The 20271-nt window shown below is 47.3% G+C and overlaps 1 long non-coding RNA gene across 1 annotated transcript; it reads right to left on the reverse strand.

Moving 5' to 3' along the window:
* Positions 1–793: 793 nt before the first annotated feature.
* Positions 794–17734, reverse strand: LOC132542499 (uncharacterized). The gene is made up of 3 exons (XR_009553509.1): positions 17321–17734; positions 4702–4817; positions 794–1011 (listed from the first exon to the last, which is right to left on the reverse strand). It is a non-coding gene; the product is annotated as an uncharacterized LOC132542499 (long non-coding RNA).
* Between the last annotated feature and the right edge of the window lie 2537 nt (positions 17735–20271).

The raw sequence follows: 20271 nt of genomic DNA on the forward strand, positions 1-20271 counted from the left end.
AGCCTTGGAGAAAGTCGAGTCTAATGGGGATTGAAAATGTTCTTGTGACCTAGACAAGGAGTTTTTTTTTTTCCCTGAACTGATCAGACTTGATGATTCTCACTAGGTCTTCACACCTGGGGATATCTCCCAAGAATGGCTGTGTGCAAAGTGGCTCCCCAGCCTGGGACTCCCACAGTACAAAAGATATTTCACAGACAGGCTGGTGGACGCAAGGATGACCAGACATTTAACGGAAGATTTCCTCCAAATTCATCTCAAGATGACCAATAATTTCCATAGGTACATCTGTGCAAATAGACACTGACCACCTAGAGATTTTTAGGATTGTTGCCCAGCTTACAAAAGTGTCATTGGATAATACTGCATCCTTTGGGACAAAATGGATGGAATTAGAGGTGACGATGCCTAGTGAAATAACTGCAGGGTGGTTTCACTCATATGTGGAATCCAGAGATCTGACACACAGAAACTGACGCGGCCGGGGGTGGGTGGGCAGAAGTGAACCAAGTGATTTTAAGACTTTGTGAGAACTCTGGTGGTTCTCTCTGGGAGGTGGGAGGGTGAGGACAAAAAGCCATGGTGGTGGGCGATGTGATGTGGGACTAGACTCTGCCATCTGACTATTCAGAAATTCACTAGTAAACACAATATAACATTAAAAAAAGAGTAGTTGATTTTTAACTGTGTTTTTAGTCAACAGGAAGAGTTTCAAATATGGAATATTATGTCTGGATATGGTCGGCTTTGACCGATTAGAACTAGAAAAAAAGGTCACAAGAAAGTGACGACATTGTGAAAGGTCAGTGCTTCCATGTTTAATTACCTTAGCATTGTTTTCGTCCCACTGAGGGATTTTTAATATACTGGTGAGACTCTGGTGGTTGAAAGTGTCTTCCAGGGCAATAACTGCCCCATGAAGCCCGCTCTTGGAAAGGTTATGGGCATAAGAATTGAGGCCAATTGACCAGGCCCAGTGAAATAACCTTGCATTACTCCATACAAGGACATCTGCAGATAAAAGAAAAAAAAATTAAATGTAAAATCCCATAGTTGTCTTCACCACGCAACAGCTGCAATGCAGGAGAGAGACTCCTCCCTGGACACCAGCCCTTCACTCCTGGCAAACAGCAGGGGCCCCATCCTGCAGCAAGCACAGCCCAGCCAGATAGACACAGAGCCCCTAGTGAGTGGGAAGCCAGGCCTGGCCCTTCTCTGTTCTGATGCAAAACACCCGATGGATGGAACTCAGTCTCCAGTGAAGCCAAGAGCAGTGAAATCCTCCTCTTGGTTTAATTTCCAGGGACTAGAATGTGAGAGGGATCAGGGATCAGAAACTAAAACAGGAAGGAAGGATCCAGATGATAACAGGTGCTTCATAACCACCTGCACAAGCAGATCACAGCCTGGAGACACATTCTTTCCCTTAGGGGAGGAGCTGGCTGAATACCTCAACATGTGAAGCTCTTAAGAATATTTTACACCTGGGGGTCGGATGGTGGTGCAGTGGGTTAAGCGCACGCGGCGCAAAGTGCAAGGACCAGCGTAAGGATCCCGGTTTGAGCCCCCAGCTCCCCACCTGCAGGGGAGTCGCTTCATGGGCGGTGAAGCAGGTCTGCAGGTGTCTATCTTTCTCTCCCCCTCTCTGTCTTCCCCTCCTCTCTCCATTTCTCTCTGTCCTGTCCAACAACGAACAACATTAATAATGGTAATAATAATGACCACAACGAGGCTACAACAACAAGGGCAACAAAAAGGGAGGATAAAATGGCCTCCAGGAGCAGTGGATTTATGGTGCAGGCACCGATACAAGCAATAACCCTGGAGGAAAAAAAAAAAAAGAATTTTTTACCCCAGTCTCTTCAGGCCTCCCTGATGCCCTTGTGTCCTCCCTGCTGAGCTGCTTCCTCTCCTTCCTCTGGATCTGGATGAAATAATCACTCTGTCCCACTCCACCCTGGGACAAAACCAGAGCAGAGCTCTGTGCTCTCTGGTGCCTGAAGTCCTTTCTATCTGCTCTAGGAGACTTTGCTCCTCTGTGCTCTGCTCTGACCTGACCATGTGGAGCAGGGCTTCTGAGGAGAGGAGCACATGTGTCAGAGCAACAGAAGTCTCTGCCGTCCCACCACAAAAGCCTGCCTGCAGACTGCCAGCCTACACTCTGATCTAAGACAGGAAGACATCTCTGGGTACAGAACAGACATTAAAAATACCTAAAATAGACTTCCTAGCTTCTTCCCACATGAAGAAGCCTAATTTCACCTGCTCTATTCCTACCTTTGGGTTCCTGTTTATTAAACATTTTGTCCTGCTCTAGCTCGTACTGCCTTTCAGCAACCAAGTTGCAGACGCTACTACGATTCCATCCTAGTCTCCCTGGACAGACGACCTCACCCATGTGTCCTGGAACCTCCCCTCCCCAGAGCCCTGCCCCACTAGGGAAAGATAGAGACAGGCTGGGGGTGTGGACCCACCTGCCAACACCTATGTCCATTGGAGAAGAAATTACAGAAGCCAGAACTTCCACCTTCTGCATCCCATAAAGAATTTGGGTCCATACTCCCACATAAAGAATAGGGAAGTTTCCAATGGAGGGGATGGAACACAGAACTCTGTTGGTGGGAACTGTGTGGAATTATACCCCAGTTATCTTACGATCTTGTTAATTATTATTAAATCACTAATAATTGTCTTTTAAAAATACATCATTTGACTCTTCCTTCCTCTGTGACAATGCCCCTGGACACACTGGCTTCAGTGGGTTCCCCCACTAGGCTGGCAGCCAGTCATTTAAAGAGAGAGCAAACTAGAAAGCCAAGACCATCCTTTCCACACCTGAATTGTAACACAGCCTCTAAGACCAGCAGCGATTCATCTTTATTCTTTTTGGCAGTCCTCCTCCGTTCTGTTGTAGCAGCAGAATCTCGCAGTAAAGGAAACAAGGGAAGCGCATCAGGCCCCTGTGCTCCTTAGCAAGGCCTGTGTTTAGTTCTTCCTGTGAAGGGCCACATAGAGGCACTGCCACTTACTCTGGGGTGACCACCCCCAGGAGTCTTCTCCAGTCAGTGGCTTAGTTGAAAATCAGAGGGTTACCATTCTTAGCGATTTTTTTCCTGGATTTCTTATATTCCACAGACACCAGCACTATACCACACAGTACATTTCAGATGTGATGATAAAGCGACTATGGGGGGTTGGGCTGTGGAATAGCAGGTTAAGAACATGTGGCACCAAGTGCCAGGACCAGCATAAGGATCCCAGTTCCAGCCCCTGGCTCCCTGCCTGCAGGAGAGTCACTTCACAGGCGGTGAAGCAGGTCTGCAGGTGTCTATCTCTCTCTCCCTCTCTGTCTTCCCCTCCTCTCTCCATTTCTCTGTCCTATCCAACAATGATGACATCAATAACAACAACAATAATAACTACGACAATAAAACAAAGGCAAAATAAATAAAAATAAATAATAAATAAATAATAAATAATAAATAATAAATAAAAAATAAATAAATAAAAATAAATAAAAGGCAAAATAAAAAAAAGGGAAAATAAATATTAAAAATTAATTTTAAAAAATAATTTAAAAAATGGTTCTCACATGATAATGTCTGTGAACTTAGATGAAAGCTGTTTTTGAGTTGTGATTTTGTTGTGATTTCAGTCTCACACTATATTGAAACAAGAGTTTTAGTACCTGCTGATGAAAGGGACTAACAGGCAACTGGATGAAGTTTTCTTCCAATCATAATTCACATTAGACAGAGCTATTTCATTTCATTGCTATACTTCGTGTACTCAAGGTTTCTCTTCTGCATGTGCAATGATCAGGAATTGCTCTTTAACATCGTGACCCCTGGGGGCCAGGGAAGGGGGTGGAGAGCTGTGTTTGGAGCTCACACAACCCTAGGGAGGCCTCTGGCTCCTCAGCCTTCTCTGCTTCTCCTCTCCTCTTTTTTTTTAAAGGTTTCCCTCTTTTTTTTTAAAGGTTTTTTTTTGCATATTTATTTATTTTCTCTCTTGTCACCCTTCTTGCTTTTTTTTATTGTTGTAGTTATTATTGTTGTTATTAATGTTGCCGTTGTTAGATAAAACAGAGAGAAATTGAGAGAGGAAGGGAAGACAGAGAGGGGGAGAGAAAGGCAGACACCTGCAGACCTACTTCACTGCTTGTGAAGCGGCTCCCCTGCAAGTGGGGAGCCAGGGGCTCAAACTGGGATCCTTACTGAGTCCTTTTGCTTCACACCATGTGTGCTTAACCCATTGTGCTACTGCCCAACTCCCCTCACTCTCCTTCTTGAGCCCTGACTTCTGAAGCAATAGTCTCTAGCGGCCTTCTGTCCTACATTTCCCTTTGACCAGCCTTGGCTTCCCAGAAATGGCTGTGGCTCACACCCTCAATTCTCTGAGGCTTTGGTTCTCTGCCTGCTGGTCGAGCTGCATCCCCCATAAAGAGAGGCCATGTCCAGTGTGGGGAAGTGGCTCAGTGGGCAGCGAGAGGACTTGCTGGCCTGAGGTTCTGGGTTCCATTACACACTCTGTAGAATGAACTATGTATGCTCTGTCTTTCTCTCTTTATATTTATGTCTACACATGACAGATAGATAGATAGATAGATAGATAGATAGATAGATAGATAGATAGATAGATAGATGATATTAGCAAGTAAAAAAAAAAAAAAAGCACTCCTTGGGTGGCAAGGTAGTTTACCTGGGAATGTATTCATTTTTCCACGTGCATGACACAGGTCTAGGTACGGAGGAAACCTCATTGCCTTTGTGTATTTTCCTCTGTCTATGTCTCTGTCTGTCTCTGTTTCATTCAATCTGAAAATAAAAAATAATAATAGTCAAGGTCAAGGTCTGAATCCCAAATAACAGTGAGAAAAAAAATTCCATCTATCCCCTTCTTTAACAGAATCTCTCTGTCTTCAGAGCACCTGCCACAATATGATAACTGATATGGATTCTCTTGTGGAACCAGGAACCCATATATGCAGGATTTTCCACCATTCCTGGCAGAGACGGAGAGAAAGAGAGAGAGACTATAGCTTCCCAGCCTCCTGCAGGTGGGAACCAGGGGTTTGAATCTGGGTCTTTGCACACTGTAAGGTATGTGCTTAACCAGATGTGCCACCTCCTAGCCCGTTCTCTTCTTTATTTTCTTAAAGTCTTTATCCATCAGTGTATTAGGGACTTGTGTTGTCTGTCAGCAGCATTGCTCTATGTTGAAAGGATCATTATTTCATTTATATATAGCATGGCCTTTATTGCTGACTACTAACTGTTCCTAAACTTTATTTTTAATATTGATTAATAAAATTATAAGATAACAGAGGTATAATTCCACACCATTCCCACCACCAGAGTTCGGTGTCCCCATTCCCTCCACTGGAAACTACAGTGGTTCTCCCAAGGTCACAGATACCTACTGATTCTATAACTGTCTCTCTATTTCAATGTCTAATTTCATCTATATTTTTTCTTTCCATTTTTTTTAATGTTCTTGCCTTCTTGTTCTTTCTGTCACCACTACACCTGTTACAACTTCCAGGTATCTTTCCTATTTTTTTTTTTCTCTTCTGGTGTTTTCCAGATTCTCCTCCCTTTCAGTGACAAGATTCCTGGTGACAAATGTTTTGGGTTTTGGTGGACTGGGGGTAAAGAGCCCTCTAGCCTACTTCCCCTATCACTTACCCTCTGGGAATATGGGCCAAAATTCTTTTGGGGGTGCAGAAGGTGGGAGTTCTGGCTTCTGTAATTGTCAAAGTGCTCCCTATTCAACTTGCCTTCCCTGAGGACAGAGTCCCCTTTAATATGTAGAAATATGACAGTGTGGGGAAAGTGTTGGAGCAATGCAGAAACTCCTAGAAATGGCAGAAGGTACTCCCCGCAGGTGGCAAGATCCAGGAAAAGTCCTAGACAGTGACCTTAGGAACAAAAATTACATACTGCAGAGTATTGAATCTCTCTGCTGTCACCATTCTGCAGAAAATGACCCATGTTCTTTTTTCCTTCCTGGTAGTTGTTTCCACTGCCTGAGTCCCAACAGTGAAGAACAAGCTTCAATTTTTCCCCCAAAACCAGCAAAGGACCAGGAATCTCCGTCCCTCCACCTGGCCACCCGTTAATTCCTGGGCCACATATAGTGTTGCCTCTAAGGAGGGTTATTACCCAAAAGTATCTACAGGAAAACCACACAAGGAAAACCTCCAATGTTTTCAATTAATTTTTCCTTAGGTATTTCCTAGGATGCACTGAATTACATTTTTAAAGTTTATAGATTTGTCCCTCGGCCACGGATATGGCTGGAGCCAGAGGCTCGAGGGCCAGAGACATCACAGACCTGGGACACAGCAGCTGGGAGGTGGTGAATAACAGCCTTCAAGTCTTCAACTATAAATGGGCTCTGGTGAAACTGCATTGCCAAAAATGGTTAAGAAGCAGGTTGGAAAGAGGCAAAAAGTTGAAGAGGCTGAGCCTGAAGAATCCCTGCTGGCAAAGTTCCTGGGCCGGCCAGCCTATAGTGAGTGAGTGGGAAGGTGGAGGGGGCCTGCACTGCAAAGCACTCACAGAGGCTTACAGAACTTAGTGACCACAAGAAAAACTAGGCTGTCCAGACCTGAGTGGAGCATTTCATGATTCTCAAAAGACTGGCAAGGAAAAAGACAGTCCAAACAGAAAATCTTTCTCTGACCTCGAGTCTAATAAGAGCAAATCAAAGAAAGGAAGCAGCTGACCACCCAGAAGCGTGGCCAGGGGTGTAGAGCCTGAGCATCCAGAGACTGATTGGAGTTACTGCCTCCAGTAACTCCAATGTGGAGAATTCCCCTTTCTCGCAGACTGAAAGGTTCCAATGAGGCAGATTTGGTGCTGGCAACAGAGGCAGAGCTGAGGTGGCCTCACGAGGATGCTTTTTGTGAGGAGATGCCAACTGGGTGTTCTTGTCCAGAAGATAAGCCACAGCATGGCTTCCTATATATATTTCCACATAGCAATAAAGTCTAGGTCTCAGTTTTTTTTTTTTTTTGGGGGGGGTTAGTTATTTCACAGCATTCTAGTGAAAATCAAGTTTAATGTTTTAAAATAGTCTGGGGAGGGTATTCTTTTTTAGGCACCTACATTGCTGGTTACTTTGAACAAACCAAAATTTCCTGTAGTTGCCAATTTGCACATTGCAGTTTCTAGGCTATTTGACACTTAAGACCTATCTTCCTGGTGGCCCAAATTCGACCAGAGGTCAGCCACCAAGAGAAGTTGATCCAGATTCATCTCCCACACCTTACGGCAAAATTTGGTTTCATCTTTGCTGCCCAAAGAGGTATCTTAAAAGAGGCAGGACCCTTTCTGGTTAGGTGCTGATGGAGAAAGAGGCTCAGGGAACGTGGGTTCCCCAAGCTGAATTTTCAACCAGTCTCAAAGGAACCTGCTTGGTGCAGAGATCAGAGTGTGGGGTTTCCTTGTGCAGCTACGCAGTTTCCTATTTTCATAGTGTAGACAAGTCTCCTGCAAAGATGGTCAATGAATCTAAAACCTGAAAAACTTCCTGTAAGGGATGTGGAAAGCATGAGTCTTATGAGAAGGTCGAACCTTCCCATTTTGTCCAGGGAAAGCAGAGATATCACAGCAAGCAGAAGGGCTAACGGCAGGCAAATGAAGCCCAATTTCCAGGAGACCACAAAGATTTTGATAAGCATAGAGGGGCTTTGTTTGCCCACTGTAGTCCCTAGACTCAATCTCTGTTTTTCTTGGACATCGGGGAGTTTTGCCAGTATAATAAACTGGGCCACACAGTGGGACTCATGTTTTCCACATTTCTTACAGGAGGTTTTTTTTTTTTGAGGTATTAGGTTCATTGGCTGTCTTTGCAGTAGCCTTGTCTACACAGTAAAAATAGGGAATTGATAAGAAGATAAAACAACCCACCTACCCAACCAAAAAAAATAAAAGAGGAAGAAGAGAAAGGGCGAAGAGGAAGAAGAGAAAGGGCCAAATGATCCAGTTCAAAGCTTTTGGGATTATAGTTTTAAGATGAAAATGTTTCAGGAGGAAGATTACTTGTGTAAAAGCAAGATTTGTAGCCATAAAAAAATGCATGGATGACTGCTGTAAAAGCAAAATGTAGCACCACACTTTTCTTGAAAGACAGACATTTGCTGTGTAGCCTAGACTATTTTAACTCTCCCAGATGTATTAATATTTTCTCAAAAATATTTTGAAGGAAAAAATGATCTTGCCTCTCATCGTTCTTCTGTACAGACTTGGAACCCCCCCACCCCCCTTTTCCTGCAGTGAAACTTAGACACCTGTGATATTAGCGAGCTGGCGGCTTTTCACCTGTGCTCCTGGCTTTGGGTTCCTTGGCTGGTGATTTACTCTTAGTCTAAGGTACCTCCCTTCATACCCAAGTTTTCACCAGTGTTGCTGTGAGTGGAAAGTGAGAACACAGTCAATTGTATTCTTTCTCTCTCTCCCTCCCTCCCAGGAAGAAAGCACAGCACAGCAGTTATAAATAGGACTTGTATGCAAGAAGATTGAATTCAGTTCCCTGAACTACCAATATTCAGAGCTAAGTTGGACTCTGGTTAAAAAAAACAAAAAACAATAACAGTAGAGAAAGTGCAGACCATCTACAGATTGGGGCAAGCTGTCTCAAAGTATATATCTGGTGAGGGACAGGTGTCCAGCCATATAGGACAGTCTCACAGTGAGTAATATAACGGCATGGCTCAGTGTAATCATTCCCCTTGGATTCTGGCTGCAGCCCATAAAGGATCCACTGTGGGCGGGGCACTGGGGACAGGTTTCAACAATACAAGGCTCTATTAGGGTGATGCAGAGGTCAAGGCAAAGGTCGAGGTGCTGCAAAATAAGCGGCTCCATTTAAGGTCAAACAAGAGGTTTCTTCAGGAACATCATTGTGGATGTAAGGGTAGGAGTCTAGCTAGGAAATGGGTGAAATCCAAAGCCCTAAACTAAGTCAGCCAAGATCACCACATGAAAAGACCAGGATCAGTCCGGAGCCACAGCAAATGGAGATGCCATGTTGAAGGTGATCCCATTAAGACAGCAGCTGCTGCAAGTCAGCACTACCTACATGTCCCCTTGCCAGTGTGCTCCGCCTCAGGCTACATCATTCGCATGCTAACTGTCCCAAACTCCTGTTGGGTTCATAATAGGACAGGTATCCAAACCATTCAGGATAGTCTCATAGCGAGTAATATAATGGCAGAACTCAATTTATCATTGCCCTCGGATTCCAGCAGAAACTTTCCCAATAGTAGACAGTGCTCAGTCAGCCCCTGAAAGACTTTCAGCTCCATAAGCCCACAGAGTCCATCAGATGGAACCCACAAAGGGCTCTGTGTGACAGACAGACAGCGACAGGTGTTGAGGAGGACATGCAGAGATTGGCTCCTGTATGACTGGGTCAGAGCAAGCAGAGAAGGAGACAGTGTGGACTACTGACCCTGTGATTCAGGTCAGGGAATGAACAGGAAGAACCCAGGACACAGATACTGCTGCACCAAGCCAGCATAGTTCCCCAGACACAGGTTTCCCAAGCTCTGGGGGAAGGAAAATGTTGCATGGGGAAGGAAGTTGGAGTGTTGACAGGTGTGGGTGTGGCTTAGAAAGTGGTGGGGATGGGGCTTGGGAGGTTATAAAAGCTCTCCATCTCCCCCCCTGCCCTCCCCCTCCCCACTTAGCCCTTCCTCTCCCTCTCCCTCCTCCAACCTCACCCACAACCCTGGATCCTTCAACATGTGTGCAAATGGATTTCATGTTTACTCTCTACCCATATGTACATGGGGGTCTTCTCAGCTTAAAATTCCCAAAGAGCATGCTTTCTCCTCAATTGTCAAGTTTATGTGTGACAGGTCTTTTACCATGTAGGGAATGAACTAGGCCATGCTCCCCCAATAAATACAAAGTGAGTGAAGGGAGCAGGAGTCTGTAGAGGGGTCCCTGGGGATTCTGACACCCTGTCTTCACAGCTACACAGAACCAGAGTCACGAGACCTATAGTAGTCGGTCTCCTCAGACTGTTCACAGCCCAGCCCCCTCTGCAGACATCAAAAATCTGATTTCAAAAGATCTCAGAATAACAAGAAATGATATCTCTCTCTCCAGTCTGAACACAAGAGACCCTCCCCTCATCATTCAAAGGCAGTGGTGTCACCATCAGAACAGCTGTGGGGGCTGAGGCAAGATGGCAGCCAGAAACCAAGTGTAAGGGCTTTCTCGGAAAATCTCTCTGACCCTGGTCTACTGGCCCAGAAGTTCAAAGAGAATGTGAGAAGCTGTAGAAATTGGGGTGCAAAAAGCCACAGAAGAAACTTGTAGCATTTGTGTTCAGCAGGACTAAAGCAACTGAAGGAAAACACGGGGTATCTATGAGGGGTGTTATTTGTTTGTTTGCCTCCAGGGTTACCACTGGGGCTTGGTGCCAGCTCTATGAATCCACCACTCCTGGCCATTTCTTCCATTGTATTGGATAGAACAGAGAGAAGTTGAAAGAGGAGGGGGAGATAGGGAGAAAGAAGGGTAGACACTGGGCCCCGGTGGTGGCTCACCTGGTTGAGCACACATATTACAATGAGCTAGGGCCTGGGTTCAAGTCCCCAGCCCTCACCTGCAGAAGAAAGCTTTGCGAGCAAAGCTGCATGTCTTCCCCTCACTTGCTCTCTCTCGCTCTCTATCACCCCTTCCCCCTCTCGATTTTTGGCTGTCTGTATCCAATAAATAAAGATAATAATTAAAAACAAACTTTTAACTTAAAAAGAGAGATAGAGAGACACACACAGACCTGCTTCACCACTCATGAAGCATCTCCCCTGCAGGTAGGGAGTAGAAGTTCAAACCTAGATCCTTCTGCAGATATACACTTCATACTATATGCATTTAACCTATGTGCACTTAACTGGGTGCATGGCTGCCCGGGCCCCTTCTCCCTTCTTCTCTACTCCAACCCCAAGCCTTTGAGACAGGGACTCAGTCTGCTGAGGTTTTCATTACTGAGGTAAGCCACCCCTTTCTGAAAGAACTTGTAAACCACATGCCAGTGGCCAGATTCCAGCATGACACAGGCTTGCTTAGACTCTCAGAACTAGAAAGAGAGTCACAGGTGTATCAGACTCAGCAATGCACCAACACACATACATAAGGGCACTGACACCCCTCATATGAGTGTGTTCAAGCTGGTGGACTAGAGTGAGGACTGACTATCCAGCAGCTTTTGGTCCCTAGCACCTATCTGCGGGAGCAAATTGTGGGCACTGCCGAGGAGTGAATTCCAGTGAACTGCTTGTGGCTTCTGGAAACCAGGAGATTAAGCCTCCCATATAATGCAACCTCCTGCCCAAACTACCTGCCTCTAGTCCGTGTTGTGTCTTGACTGAATCTTGAGAGAAAACAAGGCCACCCAGAACTATCAATAACCCAGAAGAGCCTCAGTAGTAGTGGGCTACAAACTGGAACAGGAACTTCCCAAAGGGTTAGCCTGTCTTCAGCCTGGTCACAATGAGTTGGAAAACAGGACAAGTGTAGACATCCTCCTAGTGACTGACCATAAACTGTAGATAGGTCTGAGGCAACTAGACAGGCGATTGACCTGCCTCCTTGAAGATCTAAGTTGCCACACCCCGAACCCAGTTTCATAGGCCTGAAACTCACCACTGAAGGTGGGACTTGCAGAGAAAGGTTCTCTGGAAAACTGGAGAAGCCTCATCTAGACAACTGTGCTGCTAATCAGGGATAAGAAAGCTAGGCTTCTGCTTGCCTCTTCACCACTGAGTGAGAGCAAGTGTGTACACCACACACAATAGCTTTTTGTTGTTGTTGTTCGTCTTTTCTTCTTTTAGGTGTGTGTGTGTGTGTGTGTGTGTGTGTGTGTGTGTGTGTGTGTGTGTATGTAAAGTTTATTACTCTTGTGCCGTTTGCCCATGTCTCTACTATTTGAACACAGGGAGTTTCACTGGTCTTTGTAGCAGCTTCCTACACCCCACCTTTCTGCTACCAGAGAGGGGTGCTACCCTCCAGAACAAAGAATCACTCATCATCACAAGGTAATTGGCTTCACAGATACTAAAACCAACAAACTAGAGGCTGCCTTGCCCAGACCTGAATAACATCAGTCTCAAAAGCCCACTGCCCCTACAGGTAACCACAGTAGACCTTTCCAGAATCTTCCGGGGTTTCAAACAGCCACCCCCAAGTCTACTAGGGCAGGTTACCAGAGGCTTCAGCCACAACTTGTATCTATACCCTAAGGTAATCAGTTAGTGTGGAACCACATCAACTACTGAAGCTAGGACACAACTATTGCTCCTACACACAGAATCTAAACCTGACCCAGGTTTCAGGGCCATGCCTCACCTGCATGGCCTGGAGTATATTGTTCTGTTACATGGGACCTGCTTGTTCAGATAGACCTAGCCCTGCAGAGGGAACCAAGTGAACCCCACCTCCATCTCAAGTGTAGCAAAGCCCTGCTTCTGTGGGGTTCCTCTAGCACTCTTTCCTGGAAACTCAGTCATTTCTGTGGAGGAAACAGGCTCCATCCATCCTGCAGAGAGACAGACACACTGAAGAGAATATCTGTGCAGATCTACACAGGGAAACTCCCAGGACAGAAACTTCAAAAGACACCAAATGGAATGGTCAAGCCAAAAAGAAAAGCTGCAGCAATAAACAAGGACTAGACCCCAGATGGAAGAAAAATAAAACAAACTAACAACCCAGAAGCAAATAAAGAAAACATCCAAACACTAATTGATACAATAACCACAGGAGTGAGGAAAACTTTTGAGGGAAAGATTATCACACAAGAGGAAACAACAGGTGAAACTCTGAAAGAATGAACTATCTCAAGGTAATTAGAGAGCTAAGAGCTGAAATAGCTGAGCTGAAATAGCTGAGTTAAGATCTTAGCCCAGGGGAGTCGAGTGGTAGTGCAGTGGGTTAAGTGCACGTGGCACAAAGCACAAGGACCGGCGTAAGAATCCCGGTTCAAGCCCCTGGCTCCCCACCTGCAGGGGAGTTGCTTCACAAGAGGTGAAGCAGGTCTGCAGGTGTCTATCTCTTCCTCCCTTTTCTGTCTTCCCCTCCTCTCTACATTTCTCTGTCCTATCCAACAACAAGGACACCAATAATGACTACAACAAGAAAACACCAAGGGCAACAAAAGGGAATAAATTTAAAAAAAAAGAAAGGAAGGAAAGAAGGAAGAAACAGAAAAAGGAAGAAAGAGAAGGGTTGCTAAACTATGCAGCTATTGGGCAATGTCTACTGGAATGTCAGCTGTTATGGATTTTGTGTTAGGAATCTGACAAGTGAAGAAGTGTATTAAAGGTGTTTTTTTTTTTAAAGTCTTAGCTCAACTAGCTGAATAAGCTAATACAGTCACTGAATATGGTAACAAACTAATTGGCAATGGTAACAAAGAAGTTATAGGATATATATTGTTTTTCTACATTAAGAAATGGAGCTGAGGGAAGTAAGAGCACCACTGAGGAAAATGGCACTCTTGTGACAGGGGGCAGGTATCCTGAAAACACAGACAGGCCTTTAGGAGTTTAACCAGTAGCCCTAACTCCCTGAGCCCTGGTTCCTGCAGTGCTAAGTTCTGCTGAGTTTTGTCTTCATAGGCCACATCAAGGCGCAGGTCATTTCATTTTCCACTGCACTTTGTGCCTCTGTCTCCTGTTGACCTGTCTCTAGAGAAGCCCTCACCGCCTGGTCTCAGCACATGCTAAGCAGGGTGGCGGCCAGTAGCCTACACTGTTTCCTCTCCTGGTGATACTAAGCATGATAAGGACAAGTTGTACAGAAGGAATATAACATCAGATTAGATGCTTGTCTGTCTATTTTTATTTAATAGGACAGAAAGAAACTGAGAGGGGAAACTCCAGTGATTATTTACTTATTGGATAGAGACAGCCAGAAATTCAGAGGGATGGGGGAGATAGGGAGAGAAGCAGACAGGCACCTAGCCCTGCTTCACCACTTGCAAAGCTTCCCTCCTGTAGTTGGGGACTGGAGGCTTGAACCCGCATCCTTGCACACTGTGAAGTGTGCACTCAACCAGGTGTACCACCACTTGGCCCCCAACATGCTTAGTTTTTTTTTTTTACATGATTAGTTTCTAATAAAACAGCATGTAACCCTCCCCTTCTCAGAGCCCTTTAGAAAGCAACTTCTGGAAAATAATTAATAAGCAAATAAATAAAGGGGAAAGCACCTGACCAAGACAAATGAGAATTCAGAACCCAAGTGGAAGAGGAAACAGAATCGCTCCAGTCTATCAAGCCCCTGCCACTGTCCCCAAGCCATTCTCTACTTAATATGGAGCCTTCTTCCAGTCCTAACAACATCAGACAATAAACTTGAACTCAGCAGTGGTGCTCTGGACTTGCACTTAGTAGGTCTCCAGTTCCATCCTCCCCAGTTCTAGACTCCAGGTTCAACCCTCAGGTCAGCACAGGCCAGAGCTGAGCAGTGCTTTGATTTCTTTCTTTTTGTTGTCTTATTAAAATAAATAAAATAAGCAAAGCTTTAAAAACAAGAAGCAGAGCTTATATGAAAATTAAGCTTCTTAAAAATTTTTCCTGGAGTGGGTTAGGATTATTTCTACTAAGAGAACAAAATGTTTACCATTAAAAAAATAATAAAGACAGGACAGTAACTGTAAATGCTGGAGAGGCTGTGGGGACAAAGGACCCTCCTGCACTGCTGGTGGGAATGTCAATGGGTCCAACCTCTGTGAAGAGCAGTCTGGAGAACTCTCAGAAGGCCAGAAGTGGACCTACCCTGTGATCCTGCAATTCCTCTCCTGGGGATAAATCCTAAGGAACCCAACACACCCATCCAATAAGATCTGTATATACCTATGTTCATAGTAGCACTATTTGTAATAGCTAAAACCTGGAAGCAACCCAGGTGTCCAACAACAGATGAGTGGCTGAGCAAGCCGTGGTCTAGATACACAATGGAATACTACTCAGCTACTAAAAGTGATGAATTCACCTTCTTCACTTCAACTTGAATGGAGCTACCACCTACCCACAGCAGCTCCCTAAGCCAGCCAGCACATTTCGCACTCTTCCAAACTGCTTCACATAGGGGCCAGGAGATGGACGCCCTAGGAGAGAGCACACATCACCATGTGTGAGGGCCCTGGTTTGAGTCCCCCAACCACTACGTGGGAGCACCAGGGAAAGAGGGAATGTATGAGTAGTGGAGCCATGCTGTGGCATCTCTCCCATCTCTCTCTCCCATCTTTCTCTCTCCTTTCTCTATCCCTCTCTCTCTCCCCTTCACTTGTATCAAGGTCTCAAGGAAAACACAGCTGAGCCCCCCACATAGTCACAACCTCGAGGGGCCATGACAGGGGTGACACTGCCCCCCTCCATGTGAGAGTTGGTACCTTCGTCATATACAACATAGTCGTCCTCGGTGGGGATGGCCATATCTGTCTCCAGGCCTGAGAAGTCATCTGGTGGAAACAGAGGTGACAAAGCAGGTCAGGCGAAGCCAAGGGGCAGACAAGGTGACAGGGGTCCAAACCCAAGATGGGAGATCTGGGGTCACCAGGAGGAGGGAGGAGGTGTAGGGGGCAGGGAACCCCAAGATCTGCTCTGGAGAGACAGAGCACATGGATGCCAGGTGAGGTGAGCTCACACATATTTAGGGGTGATGTGACAGGCATTCCTGTGAAAACAGTCTTAGAAAACAACATTTCCCCAATAATCTGTTTTTAAAAAAAAATTAAATGTTCTTTTAAATTTATTCCCTTTTTTTGCCTTTGTTGTTTTATTGTTGTTTTTGTTGGATGGGACAGAGAGAAATGGAGAGAGGAGGGAAAGACAGAGAGGGAGAGAGAGATAGACACCTGAAGACCTGCTTCACCACTTGTGAAGTGACCCCCCTGCAGGTGGGGAGCCTGGGGCTTAAACCTGGATCCTTACACCAGTCCTTGTGCTTTGTGTCACCTGCGCTTAACCAGCTACACTACCGCTGACTCCTTTTTAAATTTTTAAAATATTTATTTACTTCCTTTTGTTGTCCTTGTTGTTTTATTGTATTCAACACTAAATCGCATTCGAGAGGCACCACCTAGTTTCCAGGAGCAGGTCTGATGGGCAAAGCAGTCACTCTGGTGCTGGCTGGTGGTGGGCACTGGAGGCCAGGCTGGTGCATGCCTCCTCCCCAGTCATGCCAGCAGCAAACCTGTCCTCTGCACAAGGAAACACAGCTCAGGGCTCAGAGGGCTGCTTTGCCCGTGTGACTTGGTGCCAATTAGACCTGGCTGCTGGTGATTAGGGCTTCTGTGGGCTGTGAGGTCAGTCACCCATTATCTGCCTCTGAGATGCCTCCCTGACCCCCGGTGTCTCCCTCTAAGCAGCAGCCTGCAGCTTGGTCCCTTTGCAGGGAAGTAGCTGGAAAGCCTGTGCCACCATGGTGTGAGAGTGGAGCTCCTGAGGTGGTGTGGTGGAAACCACGGGAAACTCCAAATACGACCCAGGCGTTTGCCCAGTGCTGGGTCACTAGCCATGACTGCCATCCTGCTGAGGAGGAAATCTCTCACTGACTCACCTCACCGGGTGGGGGGCCCCAGACTCCACAGCCCCCTAAATCTCCTGATGTGCATGACTCCCTGTTGTGCGTAGTGTTTTCATGTGACACTAGGGACCAAACCCAGAGTCTGTGCACACTCTGCAACCACTGGCTCACGTCTCTGGCCCCAAATGGCGTCTGTCTGATCATGGTACCAGGGACAAAACCTTGGCACAATGTGTCCCATAGAGCTCTTATCCTTTAAGAGAATCTTTCCAAAAAAAAAAGTATTTCTTTTTTTATAAGTGGACAAAGCATCGCTGCTAGATGCTGTGCTGGGGGTGTGAGCCTGGGGTCTCCTGCATGAACAGCGTGCACTCTGCCAGCTGAGCCACCTCCCGGGCTGCCAACGTGAAGGCTGGCAGTTGGGGTTCACCTGGAAGTCTGATAACCACCCCGTGAGCCACCCTGCGGTTAACAGATGTTACCCCTCACTGATGTGTCGTGTACCCTGTGGGCTCTTCTACTCAGAGTGACACTCACACTCGACATGTGTCAGCGGACAAGTCCTTAGCACCACTTTCCAGTCAGCTACACTGCATAGCAGGGGGGCAGTAGAGACAGGCACTTCCGGTGCGGGAGTGAGGAACTTCCGGTTTGCTGCTCAAGAAAGTTCTTTGCCGCAGCGGAGGGGAGGGAAAGACATCAGAGAATGACTTCCCTGGGTGCTGGGCTCCCTGGGGTGCGTAGGGCTGGAGCAGCCTTGGGACGCCTACCTGGGAGCTCGGCCGCTGGCAGCAGCGCCTTCCAGGTCAGGGACGCCGCGAGCTGCGCCATGGGCACCCCGGGGTGTGCGGGGGGGGGGGGGGCAGCCAGTGCACATCTGGAACGCGGAGGAGTCACAGTCGGGTCCCCGCTATCTGTGGATCCTTGAATCGGTTTGTCCATCCCTTAGTCAGCCCGGGACCGCGTGCCCGCCAAGCTCTGCACTGAGCCCCTCTCACCGCCGCCCAGCCTTCTAGCAGCTCACGGGCGCCCTCTGCCGGCCGTGGGGCACAGGGCAGTGTGGGCGGGGCACAGGCTCAGGGCTGGGGTGCCTGCCTCTCCCCACACTCTTGGACCCAGCCAGCACCCTCCACCTCCAACTGCACAGGGTGCCAGAGGCTCACACCCGACTCACCCCAGCAGCACGCCAAGAAGGGGGTGGGTCAGGGGCCAGGGCAGGAGCTGGGTCCCAGGAAGCCCTGGCAAAGGACTCCCACCCTGCCCCTCCCTAGTTTCTGTGATGTCTGAGCTGTTCTGCCCCCCGGGGTCTTGGAAGCCTGGAGGCACCCAGGAGGGCCTCGCCTCCCCCTCCCCGGGGGGGGGGGGAGGTGGGCAGGGCCAGGAGGTAAGGGTGGGGGTCTCTGTCTCTTCCAGGCCTGACCAACAGGAACTCACAGCCTGGCCGTGGCTCCATCCCTATCCTAACACCCCCGAACCTGATCAGCTCTGTACAGTACTATCTATCTTCCATCCATCCATCCATCCATCCATCCATCCATCCATCCATCTGTTACCTATCTATGGATGGTTCTATCATCTATCTAATAGAGACAGAGAGAAAGAGACAGAGTGAATGATCACAGCACCAAAGCTTGATAGATGTGTATTATTAATTTATTTGATAGAGAGGGAGACAGAGGGACCCTGTTTCTCTGCTGCTCCAAGGCTTCTTTTTAGCAGACATCTCCCTTCCAGTCAAGCTCTGACTCTCTGGAAAGTGTCTTTCTTGGCTCCTGAGTCGGACAAGGACCCCAGGGTACAATGCCGCAGGCAGCACCTCCTGTGCAGTCACATCAGCTGCCAACACCTGTGTCTCCAGAACCCTCTGGCCAGCAAAGTCTGCCTCTGGGTCTTCTTCACTCACCCAGCACACAGGGGAAGCTCCTGGTGTTTCTGCAAATATGTGTGTGGGGTGAAGCCCACACCTGCTGACAGGACCCTCCAGTGCAGACACAAAAGCTGGCAAAGCTACTGACCTGGGCTGCAAACACCTGGAACCCCTCCAGGCCCCCTGCCTCCCTGGGGTGGCAACTAACCCTCAAGTCCCAGTGAAGGGCTAGGGAGGCACAAGACCAAATAGACTGCCATAGGGTGTCAGATTGCAAAGGAGACCACTGGCCTGTGGGAGTCCTGCTTCAGACTTGACCACATACCTGAGAGCAAGCTTGTCAAGGTCCCAAAAGGCACTGCAAAAGGACTCTTCCCTTTCTGCTGAAAAGGGCTCCAAAAACATTCTACAAGAAATAGTCAGTCCTGAATATGATCAGCTCAAATAAATGAATACATAAATAAAGGCACAGACCCTGGAAGTTTTCTTCCTCCGAGCCATGCTTTATTCTTTGAGAGCTTGTTTGGAGGTTCTAGCAGGGGAGCACAGTTACTCATATACTCTCGACTGAAGACCGTTCTGTCTCTATTCGGGGAAGGCTGTCCTCTTTGACCGAGCGTGCAGCTTCAGGAGGGAAGCACATGGAGTGGTAAGGGAGGAAGGGGACACCCACCTAGCCAGTCAGATCAGCTGAATCAACCCTGGTGATCAATGGGGTGACAGATGTCGCAGCCAGATCGCCCTCACATCCATGCTTTAGTCTTTGTTGTTGCTATCACTGCACTGATATTCTTCGCAGCTTGGGGAGGGGGGGAAGGAGAGACAAGTAAACTTCACCTTGACATGGGAGAAGAAACAGAGATTGATTCTAATGGCCGTAAAGTAAAATAATGCCTTGGGGATAGATAGCACAATGGCTCTGCAAAGAAACTCTCATTGCTGAAGCTCCAAAGTCTCAGGTTCAGTCTCCTGCACCACCATAAGCCAGAGCTGAGTAGTGCTCTGGTTAATATGTATATCAAATAAAAGAATGCTTTATCAAACATATGTACATATGCATATTCCAGTGTATTTTTCACATAATTTCATTTATTTATTTATTATAGGATAGAGACATAAAGAATTTGAGATGGGAGGAGGAGGTAGGCCGGGAAAGAGACCGAGAGAAACCTGCAGCTTCACCACTTGTGAAGCTTCCCCCTGGAGTTGGGGGCCAGGGGCTTGAACCTGGGTCCTTGTGCACTGTAATGTGTGCACTTAACCAGATGCGCCACCACCTAGTCCCTTTTACACATAATTTTAGAGGTCCTGTTTGTTTCTGCTTTTTGATGATCAAAACAGAGCGGTGTCACTTTGGGGTACTCATGTTGTCAGCTGTGAAAACGTGACCCAGGAAAGACCTGCCTCTGACCCAGGCATCCCCAGTCAGTCCTGTCTCTGTGGACTGCCTCTAGTTCTGGACACTCTTCTGATGACAGTGTGTTCTGAGAGCTCAGTCCTCTGTGTTGGCACTGCTGTGGACTTCCTGAGAAAGGGCTGGACCAGAAAAGGCCATGTTCATGTGACTGTCCTGAGCCAGCCCCAGGGGTCTCATGCCCTGCTGGGCAGGAACATGAATTCAGGTCTCAGCTTGCTTCAGCCTTTTACTAACACCTCTCCTGAAGTTGTCACCACACAGTGACAGCAGCCTGGCCTTCATGCACACACTTGAGTAAAAGTCACCCACCACTAAAGCTGAAGGCCAAAGAGGAAACCCTAACATATCAGGAAGAGCCCAACAGCAGACTAGAGGGGAGCTTGTCTGGGGGTTCTGGCAGGGGAGTGCAGCTACTACACCCCCCCACACACACACAC

This window comes from Erinaceus europaeus, chromosome 13, assembly GCF_950295315.1.
Source record: "Erinaceus europaeus chromosome 13, mEriEur2.1, whole genome shotgun sequence".
NCBI lineage: Eukaryota > Metazoa > Chordata > Mammalia > Eulipotyphla > Erinaceidae > Erinaceus > Erinaceus europaeus.